Below are 17,282 nucleotides of genomic sequence, written 5' to 3' on the forward strand. Positions count from 1 at the left end.
ATGGTCTCTGTCTAGTTTTGGTATCAGGGTGATGGTAGCCTCATAGAATGAGTTTGAAAGTATCCATTCCTCTTTTTTTTTTTTTTTGGAAGAGTTTTATTTGGAAGAGTTTTAGAATGATAGTCATTAGCTCTTCTCTAAATGTTTTGTTTTTCGCATGGTCTCTGTCTAGTTTTGGTATCAGGGTAATGATAGCCTCATAGAATGAGTTTGAAAGGATCCATTCCTCTTTTTTTTTTTTTTTTTTAAGAGTATTATTTGGAAGAGTTTTAGAATGATAGTCATTAGCTCTTCTCTAAACGTTTCACGTCAATCTATGGGAAAAAAATTGTTGTGAAGTAATTAGCCTCCAGTTAAAATAAATAAATCAATTTAAAAAAAAGAGAAAAGAATTTGCCTATGAAGCCATATGGTCCTTGGTTTTTGTTTTGGGGGAGATTTTTGATCACAGCTTCAATTTCAGTGCTCGTAATTGGGTTGTTCATAATTTCTATATCTTCCTGGTTCAGTCTTGGAAGATTGAACTTTTCTAAGAATCTGTCTATTTCTTCTAGGTTATCTATTTTATTGCCATATAGTTGTTCATAATAGTCTCTTATAATCCTTTGTATTTCTTCATTGTCTGTTGTAACCTCTCCTTTTTCATTTCTAAATTTGTTGATTTGCTTCTTCTCCTTTTTTTTTCTTGATGAGTCTGGCTAAAGGCTTGTCAATTTTGTTTATCTTCTCAAAGAACTAGCTTTTAGTTTTGTTAATCTTTGCTACCATTTCTTTCATTTCTTTTTCATTTATTTCTGCTTGGATATTTATGTTGTTTTTTTTTTTTTTTTTCCTTCTACTAATTTTGATTTTTTTCTTGTTGCTGTTCTTCTTTTTCCAGTTGTTTTAGGTGTAAAGTTAGGTTGTCTATTCAATGCTTTTCTTGTTTCTTGAGGTATGATTGTATTGCTATAAACTTCCCTCTTAGAACTACTTTTGCTACATCCCATAGGTTTTGAGTTGTGGTGTTTTCTTTGTCATTTGTTTCTACAATTTTTTTATTTCCCTTTTGATTTCTTCAGTAACCGGTTGACTACTTAGAAACGTATTGTTTAATCTCCATGTGTTTGTGTTTCTTACACTTTTGTTCTTGTAATTTATATCTAGTTTTATAGCACTGTGGTCGGAGAAGATGCTTGATACAATTTCAATTTTATTAAATTTATGGTGGTTGGATTTGTGACCCCAGATGTGGTCTACCTTGGAGAATTTCCATGTGCACTTGAGAAGGTGTATTCTTCTGAATTTGGACAGAGTGTATGAAGATATCAATGAGATTCATTTCATCTAATGTATCATTTAAGACTTGTGTTTCCTTATTAATTTTCTGTTTTGATGATCTGTCCCTTGATATGAGTGGGGTGTTAAAAGTTCCTACTATTATTGTGTTACTGTCAATTTTTCCTTTTATGTCTGTTTGTGTTTGTCTTATATACTGAGGTACTCCTATGTTGGGTGCATAGATATTTTCAGTTGTTATGGCTTCCTCTTGGATTGATCCCTTGATCACTATGTGGTGTCCTTCCTTATCTCTTGTAATCTTCTTTATTTTAAGGCCTATTTTGTCTGATATGAGGATTCCTATTCCAGCTTTCTTTTGCTTCCCATTTGCATGGGATATATTTTTCCATCCTCTCACTTTTAGTCTATATGTGTCTTTAGGTCTGAAGTGGGTTTCTTGTAGACAGCATATATATGGGTCTTGTTTTGTATCCATTCAGCCAGTCTGTGTCTTTTGGTTGGAGCATTTAATCTATTTACATTTGAAGTAGTTATTGGTATATATGTTCCTATTACCACTTTCTTAATTGTTTGGGGTTGATTTTGTAGACCTGGAGTTCATCTTTTGTTTCTTGTTTATGGATAATTGTTTTAATCTCACTTAATCTCATAACAAACCACTTGTGGAATCTTCATTCCTGAACAGAGATCAAGCCCTGGGCCTTTGGAGTAGGAGCACTGATTCCAAGACTCTAGACTATCAGAGAACTAACCTTAGGGAATATTAAATAGTGAGAACTCACACAAAGGGAACCACTTAAATAAAAGACCCTGCATCACCCAACCACCAGTAGCACCCCGTGCAGGATGCCTCATCAAAACAACAAACACAACAAAATACAAACCCAATCATCAGCACATGGGATTACTACCTCACTCAGCCTACCCATCAGAGGAAAAATAACCAAACAAAACCTCAGAACAAATCTCACCTTAAACGAAGTTCACACAAACCACTGGACCAATTTTAAAAGGGCAGAAACCACAAGGAAGAAAGAATTCAATCTTCTTCAAGGAAAAAATACAACTTTCCTTGAAGCTTGGGAAAGGAAACCTTAAACACAATAACTTTAAAAAATAAAGTAATGAAAAGTCAGAGATATACTGCACAAATGAAGGAACAAACTAGAAACACATAAGTCAAAATAAATGAAGAGGAAATAGGCAAACTACCTGAAAAAGAATTAAGGCCTATTTTGTCTGATATGAGGATTCCTATTCCAGCTTTCTTTTGCTTCCCATTTGCATGGGATATATTTTTCCATCCTCTCACTTTTAGTCTATATGTGTCTTTAGGTCTGAAGTGTAGGTCTGAAGCTTTCTTGTAGACAGCATATATATGGGTCTTGTTTTGTATCCATTCAGCCAGTCTGTGTCTTTTGGTTGGAGCATTTAATCTATTTACATTTACCTTTTTTTCTTTTGTTTTATTTCTTGATTATATAAGTCCCTTTAACATTTGTTGTAAAGCTGGATTGGTGGTACTGAATTCTCTTAACGTTTGCTTCTCTGAAAAGCTTTTTTATTTCTCCATAAATTATGAATGAGATCCTTACTGGGTATAGTAATCTTGGTTGTAGATTTTTCCCTTTCAGTACTTTGAATGTATCCTGCCATTCCCAGCTGGCCTGCAGAGTTTCTGCTGAAAGATCAGCTGTTAAGCGTATGGGGTTTCCCCTGTATGTTACTTGTTGCTCCTCGCTTGATGCTTTTAATATTTTTTCTTTGTGTTTAGTCTTTGTTAGTTTGATTAATATGCATATTGGCATGTTCCTCCTTGGGTTTATCCTGTATTTTTGGACTCTTTGTGCCTCTTGGACTTGATTGACTATTTCCTTTTCCATGTTGGGAAAATTTCAAAATTTTGATTTAAAAATCAGGCAAATACTAATTAGAATAATGGAATATACACATATATATGTACACCCGTGAGGAAAGTGAAAACAATCTAACAAAAATAAAGAATAGTAGACTGACCCAGTGAACAAATGAAATAAAACATTATATTTATCAGTTAAGAAAAAAACTAACTTAGGTACAAACTGGAAAACCAAACTAAAGCAAGGTGACCAGTGGGGAATAAAGCAATGAAAACAAAATTAACAAGTATGTTGAAAGGAAAGGAAAGAGAAAAGAAAGAAAAGAATAGATATGCAAAGTTAAATAGAGGTAGATGAAGAAGACATATATATTAAAGATTAACTGCAAATGGAAAAGATCAGTAGGAGAGGCAAACAAAGAATAAATGTAGAAAAAATCTAGTCAGTTTAAAAAAAAATTAAAAACATAAAAAAAGAGGAAAAGAGAAAGTAAAAGGGGGGGGGGGAGGAAAACTCCATAGACCTGCAAAAGTCCAGCATAGAGTCAGAGGTTTATAACAAAAGTAGAAAGTGTGACTGAATATACAGATATACATATACACCCATAAGCAAAATCAAAGCAGTCCAGCAAAAATAAAATACAATAGATTGACCTGGTGAACAAAGGAAACCAAAAATTGTATCTACCAGGACAAAATTAATTAAAGCACAAACTGGAAAACAAAGCTAAAGCAAGGTGCCAAGTGGGGAATAAAGGAATGAAAACACAACAAACAAATATGTTGAGAGGAAAGGAGAGAAAGAAAAGAAAGAATAGATGTGCAAAGTTAAATAGAGGTAGATAAAGAAGATTTATATATGCTTAAGATTAACTGCAAGGGAAAAAGGACAGTAGGATAAGCAAAGAAGGGAATAAATGTAGAAAAAAATAATAATAGGTTTAAAAATTAAAAGTTAAAATTAAAAAAAAAAAGTTAAAAAAAAAAAAGGAAAGCTCTTCAGAACTGCAAAAGCCCAATGTAGAGGCAGAGGTTTATGACAAAAGTAAGAAATGTGACTAAGAGGAAAAAAAAAAAAAAAAGCTCAAAAGCTTAATTGGATTTCATAGTGCCCATAAAATCAACAACTACAGCAGAGGGAGGACAAAAAGGAAAAAGAAGTGAAAAAAATCCGAAAGAATCTACAGAGCAAGTAAGAAAATAAGAATAATAAATATTTTCTTGAGTCATTGCTGTCAGAGCCCTTTCCCTCTCTGGTAGTCACAGTCTACCTTACTTCCCTAGGATCCTCTCCAACAAAGTGCCGATCTCTGGACCTGCTGTGGGGGCAGCTCAGATTCTAATCTGGTCCTCGTCCTATGTGTTCTTGCCTTCAATGTCCACAGCTATCAGAACTACTGTGTCTTCTTTTGTGGGAGCTCTCAATGCCCTTTTATATATTCCATCAACACAGAGTCTGCTTAGTTGATCAAGTGGATTTAATCTGCAGCTTCTATAGCTGGTGGGAAGGTTTTGGGTCTTCTTCCTTAGCCACACTGCCCCTGCATTTCAATTGTGGTTTTATTTCCACCTCTACATATGGGTCGTCTACTGGGGTTTAGCTCCTGAGGCTACCCTTGGGGGTTTGGGTTCACCCCGTGAGGGCCAGGTGTGGGGGTGGTACAACTGCTTGGGTTGCAGGGGTTCTGGCAGCACCAGATACTCAGGGGTGTTGGTGGCTCGGGCAACAGGAAAGATAGTGCTGTAAAAGGTATGGCAGCCAGTATTGGCCAATATGCTCCAGTATTCTTTCCTGGAGAACCCTCTCTCTGACAGAGAAGCCTGACAGGCCACCGTCTGCAGGGTTGCAGTGTGGGACACAAGCGAAGTGACCCTGCATGAATAGAGGCGAGAGTTTTGTTTGTTTGTTTGTTTGCCTGTGGCAACTCTGTCTACTAAAATTTGAGTGTGGAGGTGGCGCAGATGCTTGGCTTACAGGGACCCTCGCAGTTCCAAGTGTGCAAGGATATGGACTGCCTCTGCTGCAGGAGTTATGGCCCTATCAGAGTCTTTTCTCTAGCCTCTCCTAGCTGGTGATCACAAGGCCTCTGTGGCCAGTTTTTCTCTGTACCTCCACGCATTCAGGCACTTAGAGGGCCCACTTGCCTGAGGTCCTTCTCTGTTGTTTGGTGCATCGGGCACTAAAGGGGAACCCTGGCTGAGGTTCTACTCTGTAGATCGGGGCATCAGGCACTTAACAGGGCTCCCTGGATGTGGTCCTACTCTGTAGTTCAGTGTACCAGGCACTTGATGAGCCGGCCTCTCTATTGTTCAGCTGCCCATGCTGGTGTATGGGGAGAGTGAGGCTATGGTGATGGCACCACTCCCTACGTGTGACTCAGCAGTATCGCCTTGCTTCCATGGCTGCCTGGCTTTCTTCCACTGGCATTTCCCACTCCAATCTTCTCCCTTACATCCCCTCAATCCACCTCTCCACAGTCAGCAGCAGCTCCCACCCTGGGATTTCTTCACAATCCTTAAATCCCAGCACCCAGTCATTGTGCCTTCCAGAAGACCAGCATTCCTGTCCAGGGTATAACAAGGACTGTCTGCTTCTCAGTCCATTTAGACTGCCACAGATCAGCTGTTTTACTCTCAGCTTTACATGTTTCTCCTCTGACTCAGACAATTGCCCCTCTGTGGGGATTGCACCCCTGCTTCAGTTTCCCCACCCACTGAGGACAGGTCCAGTCCTACTAACTCTCCTGTTTTTTCCCCTAGTTCCTTCATCCTACCGCCTTTGTCTGGTTCTATATATCCCTCTTCACTGGTCAGGTACTCCTGTGCGCTCGTAGACAGTGTTCTGCATGCTCTTCTGTGTCTGAAGGTGTATTCCTGATGTACCCATGGAGAGAGATGTACTCCACATCCACCTACTCCTCTGCCATCTTGTTCCACTTCTATTTCATTCTTTTTAATGGTTGGGTAATATTCCATCGTATATGTGTACCACTTTTCTTTACCCATTCATCTCTCAATGGATGATTAGGTTGCTTCCATGCCCATGCTTTTGTAAAGAGCACTACAATGAACACTGTGGAACATGTATCCTTTTGAATCATATTTTCTTCAAATATATGAAGATATCTATATATCTATATCTATATCTATATATCCCCAGGAGTGGGACTGTTGGATCACATGGTAGCTTTATTTTTAGTTTCATAAGGAACCATCATATTGTTTTCCACTGTGACTGCACTAATTTACATTCTCATCAACAGTGTAAGAGGGTTTCTTTTTCTGCATGCCCTCTCAAGCATTCATTGCTTCTTGATATTTGATGATGGGCTTTCTGAATGCTGTGAAGTTATATCTCATTGAAGCTTTGAATCACATTTCTCTAGTAATTAGTAATGTTGATCTTTTTTTATTTATTTTTTTTTTCCTGTGCCACTTGATCATCTATAGGTCTTCTTTGAAGAAATATCCATGTATGTCTTCTGCCCATTTTCTGACTGAGTTTTTTTTGGTTTTATGGTATTCAGCCGCAATAACCTCAGTTCAGTCACTCAGGCATGTCCAACTGTTTGTCACTGCATGGCCTGCAGCACTCCAGGCATCGCTGTCCATCACCAACTCCCAGAACCTGCTCAAACTCATGTACATTGAGTCAGTGATGCCATCCAACCATCTCATCCTCTGTTGTCCGCTTCTCCTCCTGCCTTTAATCTTTCCAATCATCAGGGTCTTTTCCAGTGAGTCAGTTCTTCTCATTAGGTGGGCAAAATATTGGAGTTTCAGCGTCAGCATCAGTCCTTCCAATGAACACCCAGGACTGATCTCCTTTAGGATGGACTGATTGGATCTCCTTGCAGTCCAAGGGACTCTCAAGCGTCTTCTCCAACACCACATTTCAAAAGCATTAATTCTTCGGTGCTCAGCTTTCTTTACAGTCCAACTCTCACATCCAGACATGATTACTGGAAAAACCATAGCCTTGACTAGACAGACCTTTGTTGGCAAAGTAATGTCTCTGCTTTTTAATACACTGTCTAGATTGATCATAGCCTTTCTTCCAAGGAGCAAGCGTCTTTTAGTTTCATGGCGGCAGTCACCATCTGCAGTGATTTTGGAGCCCAAGAAAATTAATTATGTCACAATTTCCATTGTTTCCCCATCTCTTTGAAAGAAATGATGGGACTGAATGCCTTGAGTGTACTTTTCTGAATGCTGAGCTTTAAGCCAACTTTTCATTCTACTCTTTCATTTTCATCAAGAGACTCTTTAGTTTCTCTTCACTTTCTGCCATAATGGTGGTGTCATCTGTGTATCTGGGGTTATTGATATTTCTCCTGGCATTCTTGATTTCAGCTTGTGCTGCATACAACCCGGCATTTCACATGATGTACTCTGCATATAAGTTAAATAAGCAGGGTGACAATATACAGCCTTGACGTACTTCTTTCCCAATTTGCAACTTGTCTGTTGTTTCATCTTGGGTTCTAACTGCTGCCTCTTGATCCGAATACAGATTTTTCAGGAAGTATGTCAGGTGGTCTGGTATTCCCATCTCTTGAAGAATTCTCCACAGTTTGTTGTGATCCACACAGTCATTTTGGAGACTAGTCCTTTGTCGGTTGAATCATTTGCAAATACTTTCTCCCATTTTATCTGTTTCTTAGTTTTGTCTATGGTTTACTTTCCTGTGAAATAACTTTTGAGTTTAATTAGATTCCATTTGTTAGTTTGTTGTTGTTGTTGGCTCTTCTTTTTATTTCATTTACCCTGGAAGAGGAAAAAGATGTTTAGATTCATATCAGAAAGTGTTCTTCTTGTGTCTTCCTTTAAAAGTTTTGCATTATTTGGTTTTACATTTAGTTCTTTAGAACATATTGAGTTTATTTTTGTGTGTGATGTTAGGAAATGTTCTAATTTCATTTTTATGTGTATCTGTCCAGTTTTCCCAACACTACTTATTAAAGAGACCCTCTTTCCTGTCCTCTGTGGTTTTGCCCCCCTTGTCATAGAGTTACCCATAGGTTTGTGGTTTTGGGGGGATTTTCTTTCCTGTTCCATTGATCTACATATACAGTTTTGTTTTTTTTTTTCTCTCTCTCTTTTCTTAGAAATCCTGAATCAGTGGAAGCATTGGCATTGCTGTTTATACTAAGGCTCTGGGATTAACACAAAATTTCTTACTGGCACTACTTCTACCATATCTATTGGTCAAGAGCTAATATTTGTAAAATTATAATTAGAACCAGAATTAGAACTATTACAAAAGAAAAATATGTGGATGATTCCACACATTTTAAATGTTTATATAACTTTATTTCACTGGTTAATCATATATGAAAAATCAATTTAGAAACCTAGAAACACTAATTTAAAGAAGGATAGTTTTTCCCTTATTTCTTTTCTCCATTAAGAAGATATCTCTAAGTGAATGGGGTTCTTATTTCTGGGGACATGAATGATAGAGAACTAGTTTCAGTTTTATATCTTTAAAAAAAAAAAGAGAGAGAGAACAGCTTGTTTAGTGTGTGTGTTTTAGAAACACAGCCTGGGGCTTCTCCTTAACAGTTAGTAGTTTCAGTGGATCCACATATACAGATTGTAGAAAAATAAATAGATAAACACCATGAAGATTCTTGCCTTGAAAGACATGGAGTTTTTCTATAATAAGTTACTATGCTGCTTTCATTTCCCATTATTATCATTTAAAGCACCAAACAGATATTGAGCATCAATATCAGGAACTAGAAAAATAAACCTGAAGGATACTACCAAGGTAAATGGCAATTAGAATATGTAAAGAAACACCATTAACGTTAATGTTTTTCAACAAATATCACTGAACCACTAATGTGACCCTAGAACTATTATAAATTTTCTGGTCCTAAAGACTGTATAGTCCACTATGAGAAAATATGAAAAAAAATTACATGCCCTTTACATATAAATAAGATGGATAATTACAGATAGAAATGTGTAATCTGAAGAAAACAAAGCAGGGTGAAGAAATATAAAGTGATGATTCTGTCGTTACTTATGGCATTATATTAACAGATATGATTTTCAACATCATACATGACCTGTGAGTTACAGCTTAGGGTCATCTCTTCTACTTCTTCTCATCTACCTTTCACTCATCTACAACAACAAAATTCTTTGCTGCTCTTCAAATAAGCACTTTCCTAAGTTGCACTGACTGCCCCTTTTGCCTGTCACTCTCTTTCACCAGATTTAGCTCTCCTTCACCTCTTTCACATCTTGGGTCAAATGTCAGCTTCTCAATGAACTATTACTTACCATCATTGAAATTTAGTTCCTCTTATCCTCCTTACCGTGATCTACTTTTTCTAATTTTTTTTTTTGGCATTTTATTTATTTTTTTATTTTTTATTTTTTTTTTAATTAGTTGGAGGCTAATTATTTCACAACATTTCAGTGGGTTTTGTCATACAATGATATGAATCAGCCATAGATTTACACGTATTCCCCATCCCGATCCCCCTTCCCACCTCCCTCTCCACCCGATTCCTCTGGGTCTTCCCAGTGCACCAGGCCCGAGCACTTGTCTCATGCATCCCACCTGGGCTGGTGATCTGTTTCACCATAGATAGTATACATGCTGTTCTTTCAAAACATCCCACCCTCACCTTCTCCCACAGAGTTCAAAAGTCTGTTCTGTATTTCTGTCTCTTTTTCTGTTTTGCATAAAGGGTTATCGTTACCATCTTTCTAAATTCCATATATATGTGTTAGTATGCTGTAATGTTCTTTATCTTTCTGGCTTACTTCACTCTGTATAAGGGGCTCCAGTTTCATCCATCTCATTAGGACTGATTCAAATGAATTCTTTTTGTTTGCCGGAAGATTTTTTATTACAGTTTCGATTTCCTTGCTTGTGATGGGTCTGTTAAGATCTTCTATTTCTTCCTGGTTCAATTTTGGAAAATTATACTTTTCTAAGAATTTGTCCATTTCATCCAAGTTGTCCATTTTATTGGCATAGTGCTGCTGGTAGTAGTCTCTTATGATCCTTTGTATTTCAGTGTTGTCTGTTGTGATCTCTCCATTTTCATTTCTAATTTTGTTAATTTGGTTCTTCTCTCTTTGTTTCTTAATGAGTCTTGCTAATGGTTTGTCAATTTTGTTTATTTTTTCAAAAAACCAGCTTTTAGCTTTGTTGACTTTTGCTATGGTCTCTTTAGTTTCTTTTGCATTTATTTCTGCCCTGATTTTTAAGATTTCTTTCCTTCTGCTAACCCTGGGGTTCTTCATTTCTTCCTTCTCTAATTGCTTTAGGTGTAGAGTTAGGTTATTTATTTGGTTTTTTTCTTGTTTCTTGATGTAAGCCTGTAATGCTATGAACCTTCCCCTTAGCACTGCTTTTACAGTGTCCCATAGGTTTTGGGTTGTTGTGTTTTCATTTTCATTCATTTCTATACATATTTTGATTTCTTTTTTGATTTCTTCTATGATTTGTTGGTTATTCAGAAGCGTGTTATTTAGCCTCCATATGTTTGAATTTTTAACAATTTTTTTCCTGTAATTGAGGTCTAATCTTACTGCACTGTGGTCAGAAAAGATGACTGGAATGATTTCAATTTTTTTGAATTTTCCAAGACCAGATTTATGGCCCAGGATGTGATCTATTCTGGAGAAGGTTCCGTGTGCACTTGAGAAAAAGGTGAAGTTGATTGTTTTGGGGTGAAATGTCCTATAGATATCAATTAGGTCTAGCTGGTCCATTGTGTCATTTAAGGTTTGTGTTTCCTTGTTAATTTTCTGTTTAGTTGATCTATCCATAGTAAGATACTTTTTCTAATTTTTATATCACTCATCATTGTCTAAGATTCCATTTAATTTATTTATTGTGTTTACTATCTATTTTTATTATCTGGCTATCCTGTTAGAATATAAACTAGACAATGGGAATAATCTATTTTATTCACTGATGTAGCCCAAATATATATTGTGTCTGTCCCATAGTAGGTTTTCAATTAAGTTCAAGAGGTGAAAATGACTATTCAGCAACTATAATAAAGAAGTGAGTTCAAAAAGAGAGGTGAGTGGAACAGAACTCAAAAGACCCAAGGCTAAAGAAACATTACAAAAAAAGGTGATAGCTGTGGTGAAGTTATGGTTTTCTTGATAATTAAATGGGGTACTTCTGTAGAATGAAAGTGCAAAATAGAGAATTCATGAAAAGGTGCTTGAAACAAAGAGTGATGTTATATTTGAAAATGGAACAGCAGATGCACAGAGGACCCACTGGTATACCAATCTGAGAGAATACTATGTAACTGCTTTGTAACAGCAATGGTTATATGTGTCTATTGTATTCAATAGAACACACAGTGTGGCTTGAAAAATTGTGCAACTGGGGAAAGCTGTAGTAAGTGTTTATAGCCCAATTAGACAATTTAAGAAAGTGTGAGAGTGTACCCTCCCCTATTATGAAATGTGTTTGGAGTGGCATTAAGAAACCTGAACAATATTGTGAAAAATTGAAGGTTAACAGTTTTAAGCAGTGTATTCTTATGATAAAATCATACCCACTAGTGGCACTTCATCAATCCATTGATTCACTCATTAATTCATGTAAAATATATAATGAGGACCTGATATTTTACATAAAGGCCATTGTGTGTTAGCCATTGTGAATACAAAAATGAATATCACAAACACTGCACTGATAGAGTTCACATTCACTTGTGGGATTACAAGTATATAGAAAGAGATTCAAGTGAACATAAAGTCATATAAGAATTTCTATGAGAATACAGAAGAAAGAATGATTTGATGTTGTTTTGGAGTATAGTGATAATTGAGTTGAATATTAAAGGTTAAAATCTCACCTTAAGTGGAAAATTGGTGAAGAAAGACTAGCATGTGAAAATGAATTAATATGCATGAGACTGCATGCATATTCTGAGGATAAATAATCCATCATGTAATAGTAACAACATAGAAGATGTTATGGGTTGAATTGTATCTAGGAGAGAGGATATTGTAATCACATAGGTATAAGCCAAATAAGAACTGTCTGACTCTTTGCAACCACATGGGCTGTAGCCTGCCAGGCTCCTATGTCCGTGGAATTCTCTAGGCAAGAATACTGGGGTGGGTTTCCATTCCTTTCCCAAGAGATCTTCCTGACCCAGGGATTGACCCCTGGTCTCCTGCATTGCAGGAAGATTCTCTAACATCTGAGTCACCAGGGAAGCCCAAAATAGGGAACAGTTGTTAGAATGAAAATGTGGAGAATGCTTGTGAAGAGACTAAGGGATAAAATCTATAAGATTTAAAAATTGATTAGCTTTGAAGGTTAGGCAAGAAAATCATGATACAACTTTGGTTCAGGTGACTGGAAGCATGAATAAAGGATAAGGAGCATTGCAGTTTTTGAAAAGGAACAACCATGGTCTGAGGTAGGAGGAGGAAGTGAATTTTACCAAATGTTGAGATCAGTGTACATACATGAAGTTCCCCAGCTTACAGTTGGGCCTGTGAGTATTCTCTGGTGAGTTTTGAACTAGATGAAATAGGAGACTATTAAAATGTTGTGTGTTATGAAGTATCAAAGACAAAGGACATAGACCAAAATTGGTGGGGAGGGGAGCAGGGGTATGAGGGGAGGATTAGTTCTGAGATTCTTGAAGTAATTCAAACATGAGGTCATGAGCTTCAGATAACTTTAAAAAATAGTAATGAATTATTGCCATGAAATAAGAAGTCTTGGCATTTTTTTTCCTGTCTTTTTTAAAGAAAATCCTAGGTATTCTAAAAACAGGATAGAAAAATGACTACTTAGTAGATCTCATCTGGCCATGCCTTCTAAACAGTAGGTTTTGTTTATATTCCTGAAGGAAGTTTATAAATAAATATAAAAACAGCAAGTGGATTTAATTTCCATATTTCCTTCTAATGCAAAAGAGTATGAATCCTAAAAATGTTAGCAACACACACAAATATAAAATAGCTGTCTAAAACATCCTAAATTATGCAGAGTGAAATGTAAAATGAAAAAGACTTGACCCATACCACTTACTGTTTCAAATGTGATATTTTTAGCAGACAAAAATAATGCACTGTGATGCTTCAATATAAGTACTATATTTGCATACTTCCCTGCAAAAAGCAAAGGAGAAGCTAAACCAAACCCAATAAATATTTTGTGGAATTTATGTGTAAAATATTATTTATTTATCATACTTGTCACTGGTACTGAATTTTCAGTGTAGTTGAAAGAATTTACTAAAAACAAAAATGAAAACAAAACAAAATAAAAAATGAAAACCAAGTATAAAAGAGTAAATAATAGTTAAAAAAAAAGAGAAAGAGGGAGAAACTTGGCAGTTGGAGTCAGAAGACCTTGATTCAAAACCCACAATCACCAAGTACCAGCAGTGTGATTTTATGAAACATATATCACTGAGTTTTCTCAAGGATGGAAGGTAAGCTGGAGATAGTGTACATGCATGCTCAGTAATGTCTATTTTTTTGCTCCATGGACAGTGTAGACTGCCAGGCTCCTCTGTCCATGGGATTATCCTGGCAAGAATACTGGACTGGGTTGCCATTTCCTTCTCCAAGAGATCTTTTTGACCAAGGGATCCAACCCGTGCCTCCTGCAGCTCCTGTATTGGCAGGTGGATTCTTTACCACTGAGCTACCCAAAGCTGGAGATATTGACTTCACAAAGGTAGACTGTAAAGGATAAAAAATAAATTAAACAAATGTGGTGATTGATTCTAATACTTATTCATATCTGCTTGTGCCCATGTTTATTGTACGCTAAACAGGTTCAGGATTGATCCTCATGGCTTACTTTAGCCAACAGATTTTTTGTTTTTTTCTTTAGCAAGTGTAACATTAGCACAAACTGAGAAATCACTTCCATAACGTTGTTTCCATTCTTGGACTCACACCACACTAAGGAAAACATGTATAGACTAAACAGGAAAGTTTGAAAGACATATGGAAACAAACCAACAGCCAACAACTAACCAAATGTAACAAAACTTCACCAGTATCATCAGGGCCACCTTAAAAATGCACAGATGCCTACAGGTATATGAAAATGTTCCCTGAAACTAGAGACACTTCCAACCCACAAACATGTACTCATGAAATAATAGCAGGTGGTGATTTATTTTAGCAGTGATGACATCCTTCCTTTGTAGGGAAGATAAGATTCAGGAAGAACAGGAGAAATGATGGCTGTAATGAGGCAAAAGTGAGGGAGAAATCTTGGCCACATATAAGACAGAGCATACAGTGAAATGAAAACCTAGGAAACCTATTCTGCGGCATACATAGTTGCTTTGGAAAAGAAATAACTATGTGTTTGTGAATGACAACCAACCACACTAGCAGAGCAGAGGAAACCCAGGTCTAAATATCACAAAGGATGGCCTTCAAATGCATTGTTTATAAATAAGCTCATCTTATATTTTTTGTAATACTTAGATAAGTAATCATAGGAGTAGCATATATTTGTAGTTTTTTGTGTGTGTTTTTTTTTTTTTAAAGCTCCCATTAAGAAAAAATATATGCTTTATACACTGAAACAACTGGATAATACACTTCTTATAAGCCAGAACATAAAATTGCATTTTATCAATGTAATGTATTTTATATATGTCCAGGATGTTTAAAAACTTGTCAGGCTAAAATTCTAAACATCCTTGTTACTTAAGAATGAAAAATAAATATATTTTCTTGTACAAAATGACAGAGTTTATGAGTTAGAGATTATCTCTGAAAGAATTTATAAACTATATTTTTAATATGTAATTCTGAATACAGAAGATTAAAAAGAAATGCCAAGTAATTATTTTTCACAATTAGTCTCATACAAATAAATTGGCAAATGTGACAAAAATGTTTGCAACTTAAAGTAAGCACTGGACATGAATGATCCAAAATACAAATCAACTTGATATTAAAATAGAACACATCCAAAATGTCAGAAAATAATGTAGAACAGGTAAAACAGGGGGTGATAATTGAAATTATAACCTTTTCTTTCATTCATTATAAAGGCAAAAGGAGATTATTCAAAAAAGAAAAACTGAAAAAAAAAAAAAAAAAACAAGAAAAAGTGTGACAACTAAAAATCACAATATAAGGGACTTCTCTGGTGGTCCAAGGTTAAGATTTTTGCCTTCCAATGCAGGGGGTGTAGGTTTGATCCCTGGTCAGAGAACTAAGATCCCACCTTAGCTGTGGCCAAAAACCCAAAATTTAAAAGAGAAACAATTTTGCAGTGAATTCAATGAAGAACAAAAATATCAGAATGTTAGATAATAGCAAAAAAATCAGTAATCACTATATATATGGATATATATATGATTATATATATAAATATGCACACAGATAATTATATATATATATGTATGTGTGTGTGTGTGTATATATATATATATATATATATATATATATGAACATGTATATATATTGCTGTTGTTCAGTCACTCAGTTATGCTGACTTGTTGCGACCAACATGGACTGTGACTCGCCAGGATTCCCTGTCCTTCACCATCTCCTGGAGCTTGCTCAAACTCATGTCCATTGAGTCAGTGATGCCATCCAACCACCCTGTCCTCTGTTGCCTCTGTCTCCTGTCTTCAATCTTTCCCAGAATCAGGGCCTTCTCTAATGATTTGGCTCTTCATATCAGGTGGCCAAAGAAGCAGAGATTCAGCTTCAGCATCAGTCCTTCCAAAGAATATTTAGGATTGATTTCCTTTAGGATGCACTGGTTTGATCTCCTTGCAGTCCAAGGGACTCTCAAGAGTCTTCTCCAACACCACAGTTCAAAAGCATCAATTCTTCAGCTCTCAGTCTTTATGGTCCAACTCACATCCACGTATGACCACTGGAAAAACCATAGCTTTGACTATATGGACCTTTGTCTGCAGAGTAATGTCTCTGCTTTTTAGTATGCTGTTTAGGTTGGTCATAGCTTTTCTTCTAAGAGCAAGTGTCTTTTAACTGCATGCCTGCACTCACCATCTGCACTGATCTTGGAGCCCAGAAAATAAAGTCTATCACTGTTTCCTTTGTTTCCCCGTGGGACCAGATGCCATGATCTTAGTTTTCTGAAGGTTGAGTTTTAAGCCAGCTTTTTCACTCTCCTCTTTCACTTTCAAGAGCCTCTTTGGTTCTTCTTTGCTTTCTGCCATAAGGGTGGTATCATCTGCATATCTGAGATTATTGATATTTCTCCCGGCAATCTTGATTCCATCTTGTGCTTCATCCAGCCCGGCATTTCACATGATGTACTGTGCATATAAGTTAAATAATCAGATTGACAATATACAGCCTTGCTGTGCTCCTTTCCCCATTTGTAACCAGTCGTTGTCCCATGTCCAGTTCTAACTGTTGCTCCTTGACCTGCACAGAGGTTCAATCCCTGGCTTAGAAAGATCCCCTGGAGAAGAGCATGGCAACCCACTCCAGTGTTCTTGCTTGAGAAATCCCAAGGACAGAAGAGCCTGGTGGGCTACAGTCCATGAGTCACAGAGTCAGACCCTACTGAGAGACTAAGCACAGCACATGTGGATGTGAATATGGATATATATGAGCATATCACACACTGAAGATGGGCATAAAACAACCACCTCCAACATTTAGAGTTTGACCATAAAATGCACACTAGGAAAACACTGATATTAACCAAGGAAAACTGGTATGCAATACTAATAAAACCTTAAGTGCATTACTAATAAGTATTAAGTATCCTTTTTGAAAACAAATTGATACTCACTGTAAACATATAGCAGCTCAGATCGAGTCTTTATCTAACAGTTGTTGAAATTCAAAATTAAAATGCAAGAAAATTATATTGATGAATCTGTAATCAGAGAGAAACATTAATATCCTTCTCTCAGAAATTGACATATATTTTTGATAGTAAACAATAGTTTGACTTTATAAGAATATATAGTCTTATGTTCATCGATTAGAGAACATCTCTATCTACATCTCCATCTGTCTATCTATCTGGGAGATTCCATTCCCCTCAAGCACAAATTGACAAACCCAATTAAATAAATAAATAATACCTTAAAGAGATAATTAATGTATCAAGATTGATTCAAGAAGAAAGTGAAATCAGGATAAGCTTATAGTCATTAATAATTGG

The 17,282-nt window shown here is 36.3% G+C and overlaps 1 long non-coding RNA gene across 1 annotated transcript in view; it reads left to right on the plus strand.

Moving 5' to 3' along the window:
- The first annotated feature begins 1,092 nt into the window (after positions 1–1,092).
- The window catches only part of LOC122693360, a 29,693-nt gene continuing 13,503 nt past the window's right edge, over positions 1,093–17,282 (plus strand). Inside the window, exons 1-2 of the long non-coding RNA XR_006340889.1 lie at positions 1,093–1,269; positions 10,791–10,793. This is a non-coding gene — a long non-coding RNA (uncharacterized LOC122693360). The remainder of the gene's footprint in view (positions 1,270–10,790; positions 10,794–17,282) is intronic.

The sequence above is a fragment of the Cervus elaphus genome, chromosome 5 (assembly GCF_910594005.1).
Source record: "Cervus elaphus chromosome 5, mCerEla1.1, whole genome shotgun sequence".
Lineage (NCBI taxonomy): Eukaryota > Metazoa > Chordata > Mammalia > Artiodactyla > Cervidae > Cervus > Cervus elaphus.